Here is a 23376-nt window from a genome sequence, read left to right as displayed (position 1 = left end):
TGGGAGTTTTCTTTTGGGGATCTCTTTCAGGAGGAGATTGGTGGATTCTTTCAATATCTATTTTACCCTTTGGTTCGAGAATATCAGGGAAGTTATCCTGGACAATTTCTTGAAAGATGATGCCTAGGCTCTTTTTTTGATCATGGCTTTTAGATAGTCCAATAATTTTCAAATTATTTGTCATAGATACATTTTCCAGGTCATTTGTTTTTCCAGTGAGATATTTCACATTGTCATCTATTTTTTTCATTCTTTTGGTTTTGTTTTATAATTTCTTGATTTCTCAAAAAGTCTTTAGCTTCCATTTGCAACATTCTAATTTTGAAGGAATTATTTTCTCCAGTGAGTTTTTGGATGTCTTTTTCTATTTGCTTTTTAAGGCATTCTTCTCCTCATTGGCTTTTTGGACCTCTTTTGTTATTTGTGATAGTCTATTTTTAAGATGTTATTTTCTTTGGCAATTTTTTTTTGTTTCCTTTAGCAAGCTGTTGACTCATTTTTCATGATTTTCTTGCATCACTCTCATTTCTCTTCCCAATTTTTCCTCTACTTCTCTTACTTGATTTTCAAAATCCTTTTTGAGCTCTTCCATCACCAGAGACCAATTATTTTTTTTTTGAGGTTTTGGATGTAACAGCTTTGGCTTTGCTGTCTCCTTCTGGTTGTATGTTTTGATCTTCCTTGTCACCAATGATGTAAGAAAATACCTCTTCACTAAGAAAATAAGAATCTGTTCTGTTTCTTTTTCACCCATTTGCTCACTTTCCCAGCCAATTACTTGACTTTTGAGCCTTAGTTAAGTGTAGAGCTCCAGAAGCAACCTCTACTTCAACAGTGGCCACCATCACCCTGAAGCTGGGGCTGAACCATGCTCCTCTGTCAGCTAGGTGAGAGACCCTTTTCACTGACCTTGGAAGTTATCTTTGGTACTTGTGAGTTGAGAAGTATGGAAACCACATCAGCTGCTAGCAATTCAGTCCCGTAAGGCCTGTTCTAATTCTTTTCATTCTGGCATGGCCCACATGGAACTGCTCTCTTCTCCTAGCCTGGTAAGATAAATCCTTACTGTTGATCTTCCTGATTGTCTTGGGCTAGGAATTTGCTTCACTTTGTCATTTTGTGGCTTCTGCTGCTCTAGATTTTAGAGTTATTTTTTACAGAATTTTTTTGAGGGATTTGGGGAAAGACTCTAGTCAGTCCCTGCTTGTACTCTGCCATCTTGGCTCCACCCTCACCCAATTATGACTTTTAAGGAGTCATTTTCTTCCTTAAGATTCTGGATCTCCTTTTCCACTTGGTTGACTTTCTTTTTACAATCTTCTTGTTTTTCTTTTGTTATTCTTATTTTTAAGAATTCCTTCAATCTCTCTTATTTGATTTTTGAAATCTCTTTTGTGTTCTATGAATTCTTTTTGAGCAGGTGAACATTTGACAATGCCTTTTGGGATAGAAGAGGATTTTAAACAACTTTTTTGCTACAGTGTCCTTCTCTGAAAATGAACTTGGTTCTTCTCTATTATGATAATAACTGTGTATGGTTGGCTTCTTTATCCTTTGCCTACTCATTTAAAACAAAAAAAAATAGCAGCTTATTTTTATAACAACCTCTCATCCTATGGTCTGAGGGATGGTGCCTCTAGCCTCAGGTCCTTCTTACAGTTATTTTTTAAGCTTTGTCCTGAGTCCAATTTCTGCACTCCTTTCCCCCTTCAAGCCACAGCTAGTGCTCCCTGGTACGCTAAGAACCCTGTAGTGGCTATGACCTTCAGTTCTCCCCTCTGTACTCTAACACAGGCCAAAAACTCAGTTCACCTATAAGTACCCACAGACATTGGCATGCCTGCCTCACTGCTTCTGTACTGGGTATGTGCTTGTTCCCTCTCTCCCAATACTGCAATTCAGCAGCATAGCTGGGCCTGGCATCCATAGTCATCAGAGACTCCCTCAGTCTTGCCCTGCTCAAACACCTGACTGATTATACTGTCCAGGAGGTGAAAATTCCTGTGACTGAGGTCAAGGCTATCTTACCTCCAGGGCATGCCACTTGCTATTTCAGCTTGGAAGTGTTTGCACATCCTTTGATCTTTCTTCAGATCCTCTACAGTTGTCTCAGGAGGATCATTGTTCTGCCTGGAGTCTTGCTTATTATTGCTTCTCTACTTTCACCCCTGAGGTCTATTTTGTCTTATTTGTGGAGGAAATCTGGAGAGCCTGGAGTTTTCTGACCTATTCCATCTTCACAAAATCCTCGCCAAAAGCTTTCCTTCTTAGAACAATTTTATTAACCATTTGACCAATCAGTGAACATTTATAAAACACCTACTATGTGACAAGCACTGTGCTAAGTTCTGAGGATACGAAAAGAGGCAAAAATTAGTCCTTGCCCTCAAGGAGATTACAATCTAACTGGAAAGACAACATGCAAACAAATACATTGAAAAGCAAACTATAGGGGGTGGAGAGAAGACAGCAGAGTAGAAAGACACACATATGCTAGCTCTGAACCCACAGCCCATAAAATACCTGTAAAAAAGAACTCCCAACAAATTCTAGAGCAGCACAAGCCACAGAACAACAGAGCAGACGAAACTTCTGTTCCAGAGAGCCCTGAAAACCTCTTGCAAAAAGTCCTCGCACTGTGGACCCAGAGCTGAGCGCAGCCCTGCCTTGGCCATGCAGCACCGAGAGGAGTAAATCCGAGCAGGCTTCAGGGACAGAATCTCCAGTGGCTGCTCGGGTCCCTCCACCCATGGGCCCCAAAGGTTGGTGAGAGGGTCTTCTCGGCTGTCCAAGAGGGGAGTGGGGTGCCCCCATAACTCAGGCCCCCTCAGGAGGCAGCAGCAGAGGTGGCAGCAGACCAGGGCTCCCCAAGCAGGCAGGAGCCCAGATCCATTGTTGAAGGTCTCTGCATAAACCCCCTGAGGGAACTGAGCCCCGTGAGGCAGCCCTGCCCCCACCTGAGCACCTGAACTTAATCTCACACTGAATAGCAGCCCTGCCCCCACCAAAAGCCCTGAGGCTGGAAGCAGCATTTGAATGTCAGATCCCAAGCGCTGGCTGGGTGGATCTGGAGGCAAAGTGGGTGTGAAGAGAATATTCAGAAGTCAAGTCACTGGCTGGGAAAATGCCCAGAAAAGGGAAAAGAAATAAGACTATAGAAGGTTACTTTCTTGATGAACAGATATTTCCTCCCTTCCTTTCTGATGAGGAAGAACAATGCTTACCATCAGGGAAAGACACAGAGGTCAAGGCTTCCGTATCCCAGCCCACTCAATAGGCTCAGGCCATAGAAAAGCTCAAAAAGGATTTTGAAAATCAAGTTAGAGAGGTGGAGAAAAAACTGGGAAGACAAATGAGAGACATGCAAGTAAAGCATGAAAAACAAGTAAACATCCTGCTAAAGGAGACCCAAAAAAATTCTGAAGAAAATAACACCTTGAAAAATAGGCTAATTCAATTGGCAAAAGAGGTTCAAAAAGCCAATGAGGAGAATAATGCTTTCAAAAGCAGAACTAGCCAAATGGAAAAGGAGATTCAAAAGCTCACTGAAGAAAATAGTTCTTTCAAAATTAGAATGGAACAGATGGAGGCCAATGACTTTCTGACAAACCAAGAAATCACAAAACAAAACCAAAAGAACGAAAAAATGTAAGAGAATGTGAAATATCTCATTGGAAAAACAACCGACCTGGAAAATAGATCCAGGAGAGACAATTTAAAAATTATGGGACTTCCTGAAAGCCATGATTAAAAAAAGAGCCTAGACATCATCTTTCACGAAATTATCAAGGAAAACTGCCCTGAGATTCTAGAACCAGAGGGAAAAATAAGTATTCAAGGAATCCACAGATCACAACCTGAAAGAGATCCAAAAAGAGAAACTCCTAGGAACATTGTGGCCAAATTCCAGAGTTCCCAGGTCAAGGAGAAAATATTGCAAGCAGCTAGAAAGAAACAATTCAAGTACTGTGGAAATACAATCAGGATAACATAAGATCTAGCAGCTTCTACATTAAGGGATCAAAGGGCATGGAATAGGGTATTCCAGAAGTCAAAGGAACTAGGACTAAAACCAAGAATCACCTACCCAGCAAAACTGAGTATAATACTTCAGGGGAAAAATTGGTCTTTCAATGAAATAAACTACTTTCAAGTATTTTTGATGAAAAGACCGAGCTGAAAAGAAAATTTGACTTTCAAACACAAGTATGAGAAGAAGCATGAAAAGGTAAACAGCAAAGAGAAGTCATAAGGGACTTACTAAAGTTGAACTGTTTACATTCCTACATGTAAAGACAATATTTGTAACTCTTGAAACTATTCCGTATCTTGGTAGTGGGTGGGATTACACACACACGCACGCACACGCACATGCACACACACATAGAGACAGAGTGCACAGAGTGAATTGAAGAGGATGGGATCATATCTTAAAAAATGAAATCAAGCAGTGAGAGAGAAATACATGGGGAGGAGAAAGGGAGAAATGGAATGGGGCAAATTATCTCTCATAAAAGAGGCAAGCAAAAGACTTATTAGTGGAGGGAAAAAGAGGGGAGGTGAGAGAAAAACATGAAGTTTACTCTCATCACATTCCACTAAAAGCAGGAATAAAGTGCACACTCATTTTGGTATGAAAACCTATCTTACAATAAAGGAAAGTGGGCGATAAGGGGGTAAGGAAGGTGGGGAGGATGATGGAAGGGAGGGCATGGGGAGCAGGGAGCAATTTGAGGTCGACACTCATGGGGAGGGACAGGATCAAAAGAGAGAACAGAAGTAATGGGGGACAGGATAGGATGGAGTCTTATACAACACGACTATTATGGAAGTCATTTGCAAAACTACATAGATTTGGCCTATATTGAATTGCTTGCCTTCCAAAGGGAAGGGGTGGAGAGGGAGGGAGGAAGAGAAGTTGGAACTCAAAGTTTTAGGAACAACTGTCGAGTACTGTTCTTGCCACTAGAAAATAAGAAATACAGGTAAAGGGATATAGAAAGTTATTTGGCCCTACAGGACAAAAGAGAAGATGGAGACAAGGGCAGAGAGGGATGATAGGAGAGTAGATTGGTGATAGGGGCAATTAGAATGCTTGGTGTTTTGGGGTGGGGGGAGGGGACAAAAGAGGAGAAAAATTGGAACCCAAAATTTTGTGAAAATGAATGTTAAAAGTTAAATAAATAAATAAACGAATGAATGGATGAATAAATAAATAAGTAGATAAGCACATAAATAAATAAATAGATAGATAAATAGATGAATAGATGAATAAAGAAAAGCAAGCTATATATGGATAAAAAGGAGATAATTATCAAAGAGAAGCCCTATAATTATGGGGGCTCCTTAACTTTTCCCTGACTTTTTGGAATATTCTTTCTTTATATTTAGGGTATCTTCTTGAGCAAAATAGCACCTCACATTTATAGGGTTGTGTTAAAAAATCTTATATAATTATCCTATTTAATTCTTATAATAATTCTACTAAGTTTTAATGTAAGTGGAGTAGCTAGGTGGTGCAGTGTACAGACTGCCATATCTGGAATCAAGAAGACCTGTCTTTAAATCTAGCCTCAGACCCTTCCTAGTTTTGTGACCTTGGGCAAGCCACTTAACTCTCTTTGGCTCCGTTCCTCTTCTGTAAAACAATCTGGAGAAGGAAATGGCAAACCACTCCTGTATCTGCCAAGAAAACCCCAAAAGGACAATGAACAGTTGGACACAACTGACATGATCAAATAATACCAGTAAAATAAGTATTATCACTCTAGTTTATAGATGAAGGGGGGAAAAAATCTGTGTGGTCGTTATTTGACCAAGGTCACTTGACCAAGACTTGAACTCAGATCTTTTGACTACAAATCCAATGCTAATTTCCATGGCAATATGTTACCTCCCATGTGTTCTTTATTGTATGTTATGAATGTTATGATGACATGGTCACTTTCTTCCAAAATTCCTATTTTTTTCTACTTCATGAAGCAGTCTTTCCTTGTTCGTCCTAATTAATTCTAGAGTAGCAGTTCCCTTTGTCATTCTGGCTTCTGCAAGATAAAATTGTCAGTAATGAAAGTCAAGAATTTATCAGATGCTCTGCTTTTAAAAAAAAATGAGATTCCCAGGCAAAGTAGAGAGGATATAAACCTCCAATGACTGTTATATCATGCCACTGTGCTAATTTCATCATTTATATTAGGAAAGCATCATCACAATGCTCCATTGGAACAGGCAGTCTATAGCAGGCCATAGAGTGCAGCCCAAATTAGATTAAAATGTAGTTAGGAAATATGTAACAAATTAAATACAAATTCAATAAAGCATGAATGATATTAATTTGTGATTTCTAAGTCAATATGTGGTCCACAGAGATCTGTTTGTATTTGATTTCAATGTCATTGGTCTATAGAATACTTTCATAACAAAAACGCTTTTCTTCTCATCCATATAATCTCCACCATGACCTCACTTTCAAATTTATATCTTTCCATGTAACTTTATAACATATTGACATACAATGTTATTTACTCCCTGCTCCTTTAATTAGATCTCTTTTATAGTAACTAGCTTTTACATAGTGCTTTCAATTTTGCAACACACTTTGCAAATATTATCTCCTCTTATCCTTACAAAATCCTGGGAGGTATGTGCTATTATTATCCCTGATTCATAGATGAGGAAACAGTGAGGCACACAGTGGTAATGTAACTTGATCACAGCCATACAAGTATTCAGTGTTTGAGGCAGGATTTGAACTCTGCTCTTCCTGACTTCAGGACTAGTACTGTGTCCACTGTACCACTTCTCTGCCTTTGTTTTTTTTAAGGCACAATATGCTTGCCTATTTCCAAATTCTACTTAAGAATCTCAACCTACCAAGCTTTGGTGTTACCTATGAACTTGTTTTTATATCCTTGTGGTAAAATGTTTGGTTTATCTTGTTTATCAGCCCATACTCACTGAGTATGGTATAATCAAGACAGGCAATATGTTAAAGAATTGTACTTGCTCTCAGAAAGTAAATATTTGAGACCCAGTTCTGTCACATACTACATACTAGCTTTGAGACTATTTATTTAAAGAATTTAAACTTTAATTATTTAAAATATTTAAACTTCCTGAACCCCAATTTTCTCATCTGTCAAACAGGCATGATACCACTTGTATAACCTATTTCACAGAGATTTTGTGAAGATCAACTGAGATGAAGGCTATAAAGTAGTTAATAAAAAAATCAAGTGCTATGTAAATTTCATTCATCATTAATGCATATGAAACAGAAAATTATAGAGTGACATGGAATTATATGTTGCTATTTTATATATAACAGTAATATAGCTGGGAGTTAAGAGGCAGAGAAAGCTGGCCTCTGAGTCAAGATGACCTGAATTGCCTCTGATACATCCTGGCTGTGAGACCACATCACAGGCTACATTCTAAGACTACAAATTGACAAACAGCATTGACAGAGAATGCTTTCCTATTGGGGAAATCCTTAAGCTGATGAAATCATAAGTCCAGAGCAAAAAATGAAACCAAACCAAATTTTAACGCCCCAAATCAGGACTCATTACTATTTTTTATGGTCTCATTTTATTCTCAGTTATTTTTCACATGATAATCTTCTCCACTGTTATTGCTTCAACACCATAACTGTTGTCCTCCAAAATATCTTGTTTGACAATTTGTCTTGACATTTTTCTCCCTTTCTCTCTATTTTCAGTTTGAAGCCCTGTTGATCAAATAATCAAGTGCTTGGCCAAATACTTTCTTCTAATCCTCATGAGGCATACCTCTTTTCTTGCCAGGATCCCATCATTCTGGTATGATGAGCAAGAAAACTGAATCTTATTTTTTGAAATGATCTGTATAGACAGCTATTCCCCTCTCATATCTTTCTTGCTTTTTCCAAAACTTCAATTGGAAGAATAAATAAAAAAAAACTGTGCCTTCACATATTCAGTTTCTTACCCAAGACTTTCAAGTCAACAGAGATATATTTTAGATGTCACAGGATCATAGGGTCATTCCACTAGACTTGATAGTTACCTCAGAGAACATAAAATCTAACTCTCTCATGTGTAGATAAGGAAACTGAGACTCTGAGCAGTTAAGTGCCTGATCCATGTTCACCCAGTAAGTGAAGTACTTTTGGTGGTAATCACTTACCAGAAGAAATCTTTATTTTCAATTCTACTATGTTAAGGAGATGCTTGTTTTATTTCTTAAGTTCAGAATGAAATTGAAAAAAAAGAAATGGGTGGCCTCCAGCAACTTTGATAAGTCTTGGCAGTCTTTTATTTTCCTCTCACATCTAGAATACATGTTTTAAAAAGATGGCATAACTCTCAACTGGGCAGACCTAAGATGGCTATATGCAGCCAACTTATCAATATATCAGCCAGTTCTTCTCATTCTCACACTCCTTTCCATAATTATAGGCAGAAGTATGTTGACCAGCTTGAACTATCTTGGCAGAATCATTAAATTTTCAAAATTTGCATTTACATCTCAAAAATTGCTAAACACTACAAACTGGGACTTGATTTATTGTTATTGATTGTCTAAGTTTAAGAAAAAGATGGAGAAAATGTTAACAATAATAATGAACTTAAAATTGTGCCATGCATGCTCTTTTTTGAAGGGGAGAGACCTTGTTAAACATTTACCAGTACATCCTTCATACATGACTTTCCCCCTACATTCTCCCTAATAAGCCTGGAAGAGTTATGGTGCCACACATCATGACAAATCCTTCTTGTGTTGAAATTTGGGTTTCCCTAAATCTTCAAATATCTATGAATTCTCTCAACTCTTTTTTGTTTGTTTTTCCTTTTTTAATTCATTTTAAACTTAAATACAAAAAGACAAAAAAGTTCTTTGTATACAATACCACACAAAAAGAGGATTTTATATACAATCATGAATCTGTATTCCACACTTCACTTTTTAAAAAATTATTTAGTTTTAGTTTTCAACATTCACTTCCACAAGACTTTGAGTTCCAAACTTTCTTGTCATCTCTCCCCTCCACCCACCGCAAGAGATCTTGCATTCCAATTACTCCTCTCAATCTGCCCTCCTGTCTATCACATCTCTCTCTCCTCTCATCCCCTTCCCCTCTATTGCCTTGTAGGGCAAGATAGATTTCTATACCCCATTGCCTGTATATCTTATTTCCCAGTTGAATGTAAAAACAATTAAAAATAAATAAATAAAACATTAAAACAAAACACATTTCTTTATGAAAAAAATTTGTTTTTAAAACTTTGAGTTCCAACTTCTCTCTCTTCCTCCCCCTCCACCCAATCCCACTGAGAAGGCATGCATGATATAGGTTATACATGTGTAGTCATGCAACATCCTTTCATAACAGTCATGATGTGAAAAACTAACTATATTTCCTTCCATTCTCTCCTGCCCCTCATTTATTCTATTCTCTCTTTTGATTCCGACCCTCCTCAAGAATATTTACTTCTAATTGCCTCCTCCCCCTTTTACCCTACCTTCTGTCATTCTCCACACCCCAGCCCTCCCCACTTATCCCTTTCCCTCTTACTTTCCTGTAGTGTAAGATAGATTTTCATACCAAATTGAGTGTGCATGTTATTCCCTCCTTAAGTTAAACAGGATGACAGTAAGGTTCACTCTTTCCCTCTCACCTCCTCCCTGTTCTCCTCCATTGAAAAAATTTTTTCTTGCTTCTTTTACGTGAGATAATTTACCCCACTCTATTTCTCCCTTTCTCCTCTCAATATATTCCTCTCTCACCCCTTAATTTTACTTTTTTAGGTATCATCCCTTCATATTCAACTCATCCCATGCCTTCTGTCTATATTTTATATATATGTATGTATGTATGCATGTATGTATAATGCCTCCAACAACCCTAATACTGAAAAAGATCTCAAGAGTTACAAATATTATCTTTCCATGTAGGAATGTAAATAGTTCTACTCTATTAAATCCCTTATCATTTCTCTTTCCTGTTTACCTTTTCATGCTTCTCTTGATTCTTGTATTTGAAAGTCAAATTTTCTCTTCAGCTCTGGTCTTTTCATCAAGAATGCTTGATAGTCCCCTATTTCATTGAATGACCATTTTTCCTCCTGAAGTATTATACTCAGTTTTTCTGGGTAAGTGATTCTTGATTTTAACCCTAACTCCTTTGCCCTCTGGAGTATCATATTCCAAGCCCTTCGATCCCTTAATGTAGAAGCTGCTAGATCTTGTGTTATCCTAATTGTGTTTCCACAGTACTGCAATTGTTTCCTTCTGGTTATATGCAATATTTTCTCCTTGACCTGGGAGCTCTGGAATTTAGCTACAATATTCCCAGGAGTTTTCCTTTTGGGATGTCTTCCAAGAGATGATCTGTGGATTCTTTCAATATCTATCTTACTGTCTGGTTCTATAATGTCAGAGCAGTTTTCCTTGACAGTTTCTTGAAAGATGATGTCTAGGTTCTTTTTTTATTATTATTATTTTCAGGTAGTCTCATTAATTTTTAGATTGTCTCCCCTGGATCTACTTTCTAGGTCAGTTGTTTTTCCAACAAGATATTTCACATTGTTTTCTATTTTTTCATTCCTTTGGTTTTGTTTTATAATTCTTGATTTGCTCCATTCTAATCTTTAAGGAATTATTTTCTTCACTGAACTTTTGGATCTTCTTTTCTATCTGGTCAATCCTGCTTTTTAAGGAATTATTTTCCTTATTGGCTTTTTAGATCTCTTTTGCCATTTTAGTTAGTCTATTTTTAAGGTATAATTTTCTTCAGCATTTTTGGGTCCATGAAGTTGATTGATTTTTCATGATGTTCTTGAGTCGCTCTCATTTCTCTTCCCAATTTTTGCTCTATTTCTCTTACTTGATTTTCAAAATCCTTTTTGAACTCTTCCATGGCTTGAGACCATTTCATATTTTTCTTGGAGGCTTTGGATGCAGAAGTGTTGATTTTACTGTCTTTTTCTCTTTGTATATGCTGTTCTTCCTTGTCACCAATTTAAGATTCTATAGACTGATTCTTTTTCCAGTTTTTGCTCATTTCCCCCATCATTTACTTGACTTTTGAGCTGTTTGTCAAGGTGGCTCTCTGCTTCCAGTTGGAGTGGAAAGGTGTACTCAGTCACTCAATCCCCCTACAGTCTGTGAGCCTAGAGCTCCAGAAACAGCTACTGCCTGTGCTCCTGTTGTGGCTGCTTTGGACTCCTCCACCCCCTTCATTCCCTGGGGGTGGGACTAGAGCACTCTACTCTTTCACACAGATCCCACAGGTTTTTTCCACTGACCTTTCAATTTATTCTTGATGTTTTGGGGTCATAAAGTCTGTAAACTATCACAGATGCCAGAGATTCAGTTCCCCTGAAGCCTGCTCAGGTCCTGTTTGTGCTAGCATAGCCCACACTACACTGCACTGTGCTCCCAGCATGGTACAATACATGCTTGCCTTTGACTTTCCAGGCTGTCTTGTACTGGAGATTTGCTTTACTCCTTCATTCCACAGCTCCAGAATTTGTTTGGAGTCATTTTTTACAGGTATTTTGCTGGGCGTCTCTGCTTCTACTCTACCATTTTGACTCCACTCTCTCTCTACTTTTCTGTGGAGAAGAGGACAGTGTTTCTTCCAATAAGTTCAAATTTTCCCTCTGTAAGAAGAGGAACCTTGAACAGAATCATAGAACCATAGAATGTGAGAGTTGAAAGAGACCCTGAGGATCTATCTATTCCAATCTGTACATGAAATGAGTACCCACTCTAATTTACCAGATAAATGGTCTTCCATCCCATTCCCACACATGGTGGGCCACTGTTTTGTGGAACAATTGCATCCCTTTTTCTGGAAGTTATTCTTTTTTTTTTTTTATGCAGCCCAAAGTGGTACCACATATCTGCCACTTGACTGCCACATTAATGGTCATATTGTGACTGTAATCATTAGACTGTGAGCTCTTTTAGGGCAGGGACTGTGTTCTGCCTTTCTTTGGAACCCCAGCATTCGCCACGGTGACCAGCATATTGTAAGCATTTAATAAATGTTTATTCACTGACTAGTTTGCTAAAATTCCTCAGATTTTTTTAAATAAAAAAATGGTCATTCAATGAAATAGAGGACTTTCAAGCATTCTTGATGAAAAGACCAGAGATAAACAGAAAATTTGACTTTCAAACACAAGAATCAAGAGAAGCATGAAATGGTAAACAGGGAAGAGAAATCATAAGGGACTTACACATTTCTCCATAGAAAGATCATATTTGTAAGTATTCTATATTTCTTCTGGTTATATTCCCTAATTCTCCTGGATCCTCTTTAATCTTCCTTACATTTATTACAGTCTCCTTGTCTCTCTTTGATTATTTTCTTTGTTTTCAACTTGGGAAGTATATTTGCACTGATAAAATAATATTAGTGCTTGATGTTTCTATCAATGTGCTCATGAGCCTCCACCAGAATACTCCTTAGTAATTATTAGCAAATTTAATTAGCTTTTAGAAAAGAATATTTATTAAGCAGTTATAGCACAATATGGCTGTTACTCTGTATGATATTCTTCTGGTTCTGCTCAATTCATTCAACAACAATTCATGTAAGTCAGTGCAGGTTTTTCTGAAGTTTACCTGCTCATTGTTTCTTATGGAACAATAGCATTCTATTACATTCATATAGCATTGACTATAAAGCCATTTGCCAGTTGATGTGCATCCTCTCAATTTCCTATTCTTGGCCATCACAAAAAAGACCTGTTAGAAGTATTTTTGTACATGTGGGTCCTTTTTCCCTTTTATAAGATCTCTTTGGGATACAAACCTAGAAAAGTTATTGCTGGGTCAAAGGGTATGCACAGTTTTATAGACTTTGGGTAGAATTCTCAACTGCTTTCCAGAATGGTTGGATCACTTCACAACTCCACCAATAATATATTAGTGTACCAATTTTCCCACATCTCCAACATTTGTAATTTCCCTGTTTTGTCATGTTAGTCAATCTGATAGATGTGATGTAGTACCTCAGAGTTGTTTTGATTTGAATTTTTCTAATCAATAGTGATTTAGAGCATTTTGTCATATGACAAAAGATAGCCTTAATTTCTTCATCTGAAAACTACCTGTTAATGTTTTTGACCATTTATCAATAGTGAATGACTTCTATTCTTATAAATTTGACTCACTTCTCTATATATTTTAGAAATGAGACCTTTATCAGAGACACTGGTTGTAAAATTTTTTCTCAGCATTCTGATTCCCTTCTAAACTTGGTTGCAATGGCATTTTTTGTGCAAAAAAATGTTCAATTTAATATAATCAAAATGATTCATTTTGCAATTCATAATGTTCTCTATCTCTTATTTGGTGATAAATTCTTCTGTTCTCCATAATTCTGAAATGATGGAATTTATTGGCATATAGTTGGGCAAAATAGCTACTATTTATTGTTTTAATTTCCTCCTGACTGGTGGTGAATTCAACCTTTTCATTTTTGATACTAGTAATTTGGTTTTCCTGTTTCTTAAAATTGAATTAACCCAACATTTATTTTATTGTTTTTTCATAAAACCAGCTCTTACTTTTATTTATTAGTTCAATAGTTTTCTTCATTTCAGTTTTGTTAATCTCTGCCTTGGTTTTCAGGATTTCTAATTTAGTATTTAGTTAGGGATTTTTAATTTGTTCTTTTTCTAGCTCTTTTAGTTGTATGCCCAATTCATTGATCTCCTCTTTCTCTATTTTGTTCATGTAAGCAGTTAGAGACATAAAAATTCCCCTAAGAACTATTTTCACTGCATCCCATAGATTTTGGTATGTTGCTCATTATTGTCATTCTCTTGGATGAAGTTATTGTTTCTATGAGTTGTTGTTTGACCTCCTCATTCTTTAGGATTAGATTAATTTAGTTTCTAATTAAATTTTTGTTCATCTTTCCACAGTTCTTTATTACATGAGATTTTTATTGTATCATGATCTGAAAAGGATGCACTTAATATTTCATCCTTTCTGCAGTGGATTATAAGGTTTTCATGCCCTAATACAAGGTCATTTTTTTGTGTATGTGCCATGCACCACTAAGAAAGAGTTATCTTTCCTATCTATTCACATTCAATTTGCTCCATCTAACTTTTCTAAATTTCTATTCACCTCCTTAACTTCTTTCTTGTTTATTTTGTGATTAGATTTTTCTAGTTCAGAGAAAGGGAAGGTGAGGTTCCCCACCAGTATAGTTGTGCTATCTGTTTCTTGCTGTAACTCCCTTAATATCTTCTTTAAGAATTTGGATGCTGTTCTACTTGGTGCATATATGTTAAGTAATGCTATTTCTTCATTGTCTATAGCACCTTTTGCTTTTGCTTTGTCTGAGATCAGGATTGTTTCACTGCTTTTTTTTTTACTTCAGTTGATGTATAATATATTCTTCTCCAACTTTTTACCTTTACTCTGTGTGTATCCTTCTGCTTCAAAGGTGTTTCTTGTAAACAACAAATTGTAGGATTATGGATTTCAATTCATTCTACTATCTACTTCCACTTTATGGAAGAATTCATCCCATTAACATTTCCAGTTATGATTACTGTGTTTTTCTCTCCATCCTATTCCTCCCCCATTTATGCTTTTCTCTCTTCTTTCTCCCCTTCCCTACTCACCAGTGTTTTGCTTCTGACCACTGCCTCCCTCAGTTTGCCCTCTTTTCTCTCAGTCCCCTCCCTTTTCTTTTGCTATTCCCCTACTACATCTTCCCTTTCTTTTATCCATCCCTTTCCATTTTTTGCCCTTTCCCCTCCTACTTCCCATAGGGTAAGTTAGATTTCTATACTTAATTGTGTTATTTCCTTTTTGAGCTGAATCCAATGAGAGTAAGATTCAAACAATGTTCACCCCCTCTCTCCTTTCCATCTACTGTAATAGGTCTTTGTGTCTCTTCATGTGATGTAATTTACCCTTTTCTGCCTCCTCCTTTCCTCTTCTCCCAGTGTAAACCCCTTTAACTTCTTAATTAGATTTCTATCATCACATCAAAGACAATTTCTACCCATGCTCTCTATGTATACCTCTTCTAAATGTCATAATAAACATACAGATCTTAAGAGTTACAAGAATTATTTTCCCATGTAGGCATGAAAACAGGTTGCCCTTATTGAATAACATTGTTTTTCTTTCCTGTTTATCTTTTCATACCTCTCTTGAATCTTGTATTTGAACATCAAATTTGCTGTTGAGCTCTGGTTTTTTTGTGAGGAAGGTTTGCAGGTCCTCTATTTCATTGCATGTCCATCTCCTCATCTGAAAGATTATGGACCATTTTGTTGATTAGTTGTTTCTTAGTTATAATTCAAGTTCCTTTTCCTTCTAGATTATCATATTCCAAGCCTTACGATTCTTCAATGTAAAAGCTTCAAGGTCCTGTGTAATTTTGTCTGTGGTTCCATGATATTTAAATTGTTTCTTTCTGACTGCCTGCAAAATTTTCTCTTTGATCTGATAATTTCAGGATTTGGTTACTCTATTCCTTGGTCTTTTCAATTTGGGATCTCTTTCAGGAGGTGTTTAGTGGATTCTTTGGATGAATATTTAACGTTTTGGTTCTAGAACCTCAGGGAAGTTTTCCTTGATAATTTCTTGAAGGATGCTGTCCAGGCTCTTTTTTTTAATGTTTATTTACTTATTTTTAGTTTTCAACATTCACTTCTTTCTCCCTCCCCACCCATTCCCACTGAGAAGGCAAGCAATTAAATATAGGCTATATATGTGTAGTTTTGCAAAAGATTTCCATAATAATCATGTTGTGTAAGAGTAACTATATTTCCATCCATCCTATCCTGCCCCTCACTTATTCTATTCTTTTTTTGACCTTGTTCCTCCCCAAAAGTGTTTTCTTCTAATTACTCCCCTACTTATCCGCTTCTATTGTACTTTCCCATACTGTAAGATAGATTTTCATACCAAATTCAGTGTGCACGTTATTCCTTCCTTAAGCCAAATGTGATGAGAGTAAGCTTCACATTTTCCCTCTCACCTACCCACTTTCCCCCTCCATTAGAAAAGCTTTTACTTGCATCTTTCATGAGAGACAATTTGCCCCATTCCATTTCTCCCTTTCTCCTCCCAATATATTCCTCTCTCACCCCTTAATATTATTTTTTTAGATATCATTCCTTCCTATTCAACTCACCCTGTGCTCTCTGTCTCTCTCTGTCTCTGTATATATGTATGTATGTATGTGAGAAAATTTCAAAAGTTACAAATATTTTCTTTCCATGTAGGAATGTAAACAGTTCAACTTTAGTAAGTCCTTATGATTTCTCTTTCCTGTTTACTTTTTCATGTTTCTCTTGATTCTCATGTTTGAAAGTCAAATTTTCTCTTCAGCTCTGGTCTTTTTATCAAGCATACTTGAAAGTCCCCTATTTCATTGAATGAACATTTTTTCCCCTGAAGTATTATACTCAGATTTGCTGGGTAAGTGTTTCTTGGTTTTTATCCTAGTTCTTTTGACTTCTGGAATATCATATTCCAAGCCCTTCAGTCCCTTAATGTAGAAGCTGTTAGATCTTGTGTTATCCTGATCATATTTCCACAATACTAGAATTGTTTCTTTCTAGACACTTGCAATATTTTCTTTTTGACCTGGGAACTCTAGAATTTGGCTACAATATTCTTAGGAGTTTCTCTTTTTGGTTCTCTTTCAAGAGGTCATCAGTGGATTCTTTAAATATTTATTTTGCCCTCTGGGTCTAGAATATCAGGGCAGTTGTCCTTGATAATTTCCTGAAAGGTGATGTGTAGACTTTTTTTTTGATCATGATTTTAAGTAGACCAATAATTTTTAAATTATCTCTCCTTGATCTATTTTCCAGGTCAGTTATTTTTCCAATGAGATATTTTACATTGTCTTCTATTTTTTCATTCTTTTGATTTTGTTTTGCAGTTTCTCATAAAGTCATTAACTTCTGTTTGTTTCATTCTAATTTTTAAAGAACTCTTTTCTTCAGTGAACTTTTAAAAGTCCTTTTCCATTTGGAAAATTCTGCTTTTTAAAACATTCTTCTCCTCCTTGGCTTTTTGGCCCACTTTTTCCATTTGCTTTAGTCTATTTTTAAAGGTATTGTTCTCTTCAGCATTTTTTGGATCTCCTTTAGCAAGCTGTTGATTCATATTTCATGATTTTCTTGCATCACTCTTATTTCTCTTTCCAGTTTTTCCTTCACCTCTCTTACTCAATTTTCAAAGTTGTTTTGAGCTCTTCTATGGTCTGAGAGCACTGCATATCTTTTTGGAGGTTTTGGATGTAGAAGCCTTGACTTTGATATCTTCCTCTGATGGTATGCTTTGTTCTTTCTCATTCTAAAGGATGGAAGAAAATATCTTTTCGCCAAGAAAGTAGACTTCTATAGTCTTATTTTTCCCCCTTTTTGGTCATTTTATCAACTTGTTACTTTACTTTTGAGTCCTTTGTCAAGTGGAAAGTAGACCCTAGAGACCTGTAAATTCTCAGTTCCTCCAAGGTGGCACAATCAAGGAAGAGGAATTTACTCCCATCTTAACCTGTACTCTTGTCTGTGAGCAACCACAAGAACTCTTTTCTGCCCAGGATCTGCGAGTAGGGTTCCCTCTCCGCTGTCACCTTACCCCAGGACTATCACTTAAGGCTGAGATCCAGATTAGCAGCTTGATTTCCCCAGGTTCTTGAGGCCAAGGCCTCCAAAGGCTGAAGCAGCTGCTGCTGTGACTGCCACCAATCTGGGGCTGTGACTTGTGTGGGACCCATGCATCCTTCTCACTCAGATGAAAGAGATTCTTACTGACCTTTGAAGCTGTTTTTGGTGTTTGTGGGTTGAGAAATCTGTCAACTGCAGCTGCTACCCGTAATTCCGTGCCCTGAAACCTGTTCCAGTCCTGTCTGTGTGGTGCCCTGTGGCCAAGGTTGGGTTGTACTGTACTCTGAGCCTGGTGAAATAGACCTATTCTGTCAGCCTTCCAGGCTGTCATGGGCTGTAAATCTCTTTCACTCTGTTGTTTTGTGGCTCCTGCTGCTCTAGAATTTGTTTAGAGTCATTTTTTACAGGCATTTTATGGGCTATCAGGGGAGAATTAGAGTATGTTTGTTCTTCTACTTCACCATCTTGGCAGTGCACCCTGAGAAGGAAAGAGTTGCTTTCTTCAGTGTCCTTTTTCCCCATTCAGCCAATTGTATTTTTTAGGGACTCGTTTTTTACAGTCAATTTTTCCATCCTTTTCCAAGCTGTTGACTTTCTCTTTCATAATTTTCATTTCTTTTTCCAATTTTTCTTCTACCTTTCATATTTGACTTTTTAAATCCTTCTTGAGTTCTTCCAAGAAAGCTTTTTGGGCTTGAGAGCAATTCATATTCCCCTCTGGAGTTTGAGATGTGGGTATATTGACAATGTTGTCCTCTTCTGAATTTGTGTTTTCATCTTCCCTATTCTGTGGTCATTGTCTGTTTCTGCTTTTTTCTCATGGTGCTTAACTATTTACTGGCTTATAAGGTTGAGCTCTCCTGCTGGAGCACAGTGGACAGTGACCTAAGGTTCTTGTGCTAGGGGTCAGAGTCCTGGCCACAGACTTTGTGCACTAAGGCTTTACTTGCTGGCAACTAGAGGCTATAGGGGTCTGGCACTTACCTGGTGCTGAGCTGGGGTCCTAGTGATGGTGGCTGGAGTGTGCTGAGGCCAGGTGGCATTTTTTTTTGCATTTCTCCAGAGAGACACTGAAGCTCTTGGCATGGGAGTGGGAGGTCTGGCTACTGGAGGATATCTGCCTGTAGTACATGTGTTGGTTCTTGGAGCTAGAATCTGCCAGTTCCCAAGTTGGCCTGCCCCACTTTCAGGATCTTCTGTTGGTGTGCTGAGATAGGGCTTCCCACTGGCTTGCTGATGTCTCCCTTCCTGTACTGCTCCCCTTCTACCAAAGCAACAGGGACCTTTCTGATTAATTCCTGAATCCTCCCAGGCTAAAAGACTGCTGCACTCTGTCTTTCTGCTGACTCTGCTGTTCCAGGAAGTTTTCTGGGGGTAATATTTTCTGGGTTTTTAGAAATCAATAAGGGAAATGAAAGTGACTTACTGCTTACTCTCCCAACTTGGCTTCCAGAGATTGCCATATACATACACACACACACACACACACACACACACACACATATGAAATGAGAGTGGAGGTAGAAAGACCCATCTTTACATTAGTTTCCTGCTTTTCTTCATAAATTATTCCTTCTATTCTATTTATGAAATCATCATATTCCATATTAAATAAAATAATGTGTTTTCACTTTCATCATGGAGATCAACTTTTTGTTTCGTTTTCTGTTTGTTTTTTAGGATACATAGTGGATGAATGTCTCTGTCAGGAAAAGAAATCAGGCATGAATGAATGAAAGAAGAATTTATTTAGCACATACTATGTGCAAAGCACTATGCTCAATGCTAGGGATACAAATGGAAGATCAAAACAGTCCTTACTCTCAAGGAGCTTATATTCTAATGGGGGAGAAAACACATATGGAAAGCTTCAGTAACAAGTCATATGAAATATCTGAATGCTCTTAGGGTGTAGTGGCAAAGTAAATAGTAATAATGCCTCTTCTTTCATGTTATTTCCACTGATAAAATAATGCCAGTGCTTGGTATTGAACCATTTGACAAGGCCAAGAACTTTGGTGACTGAAACTTTCTTTAACATATTATATTGAATTTTTGCTCTTGAAATTATATTCATTTTTCTTCTGATCCTCACATTTCTTAGACTAGAATATAGTTTCTATGGAGATTCACAGGTGTTTGGAACTGTCAGGGACCTCAAAGATGATTTCATGACAGAGATGAAGGCCTTGAAGACTGGTTATAATTTAAATATGAAAGAGAAAAGGCATTGTAGATGGAAAACTCAGTAGGCCATTGGAACAATTTCACTGTATTACTTCATTGGATCTCAAATAAAATGATAATCCTGTGTAGCTCACTCCTGAAAACTCCTCCACCTGAGAAATGCAGGTACAGCAGAAAAATGTATGTTTTTCATGCCAGATTACAATCCTCCTGGGCTCTTTGATCCACATATGGTTCTGGGAAGGCTGTATTTTAATTAAGCAAACAACTCCTTTCTTATTTTCTACACAAGGCAAACACTCACAGAGAAGTCAAAAGTAGTAATATGAGGAAACTCTCAAAGTTTCTATAAAGAATTTTGGAACTAATTGTAAGACATAGGAGATACTGGCACATGACTGTTCAATATAGCATGCTCCCATTAAAGATGCCACACTGCTCTCTGAGCAAAGCAGAATTGTAGAAGCTCAAAAGAAACATCAGATGTACAAATTTAGAGACATCTCCACTCCAGATATTTACATGGACTATTTCTGCCTGACCTGTGGTAGAGCATTTTTGAGCTTGTATTGGTCTTATCAGTCACAGTTGGACATTCTGTACTTTGATCCCAACATAGTGATGTCATTTTGGTCCTCTTTGAGAAGAAAGGACAATAGATAGATTCTAATGATCTTTTCAAGGTTAATAAAATAAAATTAAAATTAAAACATTTTTTTCTCAGAGAGATAGCAAACTTTCTTGAGCAATCTCTAACTACAGTAAACAAAGACAAAGAGATACTTGAAAAGAATATTTTAGTCTTCAGCCTTTCCTGCCTCTTTTTTCCCCTCCTCATTTCTTCTCCATATTGCCAGGAACCTAGTTATTCCACCTTGAAATGCAGTGAGATATATTGGTGAATATGATGCAAGATGAAACACATAAAACAATGAATGTTACAAGCTAATTATATTTCACCAAATTATAAATTCTCCCCAGTTTCTACCATCACATTTTAAGGCACTGAAAATGGATTTCAAAATAAGGAAAAAAGAGGAAAAGACAACAATTCTGAAACCCTAGTTCAGTTATGTTTTAGAAAAGTAAAATAACCTTCCCATGAGAAGCTTAAAATGCAATTACTTCCATAGCAAAACGTTCTTTTCTTGTGCTTGAGACTTCACCATTTTCTATTCTTGCTCATTAACACCACTATTTGTATTTAGCAGCAGGAAACATACCTGTTGATTGATTTGCTTTCAAATGGTACCTTTATAGTTAGGAGATGCCTAAGGCAGATGAGGTCTGTACAAAAGTTTGTTTGGGCTATTCAGCAGTCTTATTTCCTGGTAACTAAATAATAGCCATAGGAAATAATGGTGGGAATACTTATTTGAATTGGCAGGCACATTTCTATTCCATGTTAGATTACTATATTCTTTCCTCAATGCTATATAGCATCATTTTCAGCAGACAATTGTATATTGAACCCAATTATCTCCATAACAGGGAAAGAATGAGTCATTATAGAGACACAGATGGCTACCCCAAGCACAACATTGTTATTCATTGAGTGATGGGAAAACGAAAATGCCCATCCTTCTCCTCTCCCCAAGTAATACATGTAGCGGTTAAAAATTTAAAATAAAATATTAGCAAATGTGAATACATTGATATATGAAGATCAGAAAAAATTACATATGAAAACATGAATCTCTGTTTCATTGTTCAGTCATTTCAATCAGGTCCAACTCTTTGAGATCCCATTTGGGGTTTTCTTGGCAAAGATACTGGAGTGGTTTACCATTTCCTTTTCCACCTCATTTTACAGATGAAGAAACTGAGGCAAACAGTATTAAATGACTTGTCTAGGGCCACATAGCTAGTAAGTGTCTGAAGTTGGATTTGAATTCAGGTCTTGCTGACTCCAAGCCTGGTACTCTATTTAGTGTACCAAATAGCTGCCCCAATGGAACCTCTACCTCATTAGTTATTCTCATAATTACTTAACATTAAGCTACTATATTTATTGCTTCTGGGTCTGTGCCTAATCTGTTTCATTGATCAACTTTTCTATTTTTGAACAAGTAAATTTAATGATTATTATTTTTTACTATAGTTTGAGATCTGGTACTATAAGGCAATTTTCCTTTACTAACCCCTTATTGTCCTTAAGATATTTGGTCAGAAATAACGTATTACTTTTTGCTTTCCAATTAATTCTAATTTCCTATTCTATTTTGTGAGTTCATTGTATTCCTGTTTGTATCAATCAAACTTCCAGGAGCCAAGATGGTATAGTAAACTATAAATGCTCTCACCTTCCCCTTGTTGACCTTGAAAAACCCAGAGAATATTGCCCCAGAAAAACATCTTGGAATAGTGAGTCTAACAGAAGGGGTACAGCAGTCTTTTAGGTCAAGAAGCTAGAAAGATCAACAGGAAGGTTCCCTTTCTCTGTGGTTGAAGGATGCCAGTGCAGGACCAAAGACATCCCATCAAGAACCACTTCAAAGGACCAGCAGCAGATCCTGAGCCCCAGGCATGTGGAGCTGGTAAGCATAAACACCAGGACCCCAAGTGTACCTTAGCACAGCCAAAGGAATCGGGCAGACACCAGGGCAGACTGGGGTCCACCAGCTACCAAGTTTGCCCATGTTTCAGCACAGCCCTACAGGAGGAGGAGAGGTCAAGTGGTGAGACCACTCCTTTTCCCACACCTCATGCTGCAAGCTTCAGTGTAACCCTGGAAATCTCAGAAAGAATTCATCTGGCCAGCCTGGCCCGACCCAGCCTGGCCATGCCTCCACCCCGCAAGTGGACCAGGGAGCTGGCCGAGCTGGAGCAGAAGTGGCGCTGGTGGGATGCACAGCAGTGGTAGCAGCTGTAGCACCTCGAGTCCTTTTATGAAAAACTTCCTCCTAGACTTATCAAGGAAGATGAGACCAACATGCCAGAGAACTTCTGGCTCATGCTTCAACTAAAGGACTCTGGATGCCTCTGGGGAAAGAAGTCAAGGTTATGCAATGCTAGCGTTGTAAACGGTATGGACACAGAACATTCTTTATCAAAGGCAATCAGAAATTAGAACAATTCAGAGTAGCACATGAAGATCCCATGTATGACATTATAAGGGAGAATAAGCATCATGAAAAAGATGTGAGGATACAACAGCTAAAGAAGCTATTGGAGGATTCTACCTCAGATGAAGACGACAGTACTTCCAGCTCCTCAGAATGTAAGGAGAAGCATAAGAGAAAGAAGAAGGAGAAACATAAGAAGAGGAAAAAGGAGAGGAAAAAGAAAAAGAAAAAAAAAGCACAAATCTAAGTCAAATGAGAGTTCAGACTCTGACTAGAAAGTAATCTTCTTTTAATCCACCTTGTTACTCAAGAATCATAGTTAAATGTCACAGGTACAAAGAAGTAGCCACATAAGGGCCTCACTTGACAGAAAAAGGAACCAAGAAATGTGAGTTGTTAGCATCACTTTGGTGGCATCTTGCTCTTGCTGCCAACAGTGATGAACTGAACATGATGTTGAATTGCTTTTATGCCATACT

The 23376-nt window shown here is 37.4% G+C and overlaps 1 pseudogene; it reads left to right on the top strand.

Moving 5' to 3' along the window:
* The first annotated feature begins 22598 nt into the window (after positions 1–22598).
* LOC140503036 (retinitis pigmentosa 9 protein pseudogene) lies at positions 22599–23172 on the top strand (annotated as a pseudogene).
* The last annotated feature ends 204 nt before the right edge of the window (positions 23173–23376 follow it).

This window comes from Notamacropus eugenii, chromosome 5 (assembly GCF_028372415.1).
Source record: "Notamacropus eugenii isolate mMacEug1 chromosome 5, mMacEug1.pri_v2, whole genome shotgun sequence".
Classification (NCBI taxonomy): Eukaryota; Metazoa; Chordata; class Mammalia; order Diprotodontia; family Macropodidae; genus Notamacropus; species Notamacropus eugenii.
Note: the sequence above shows the minus strand (reverse complement) of the source record. Positions and strands in the feature narration are given on the sequence as shown.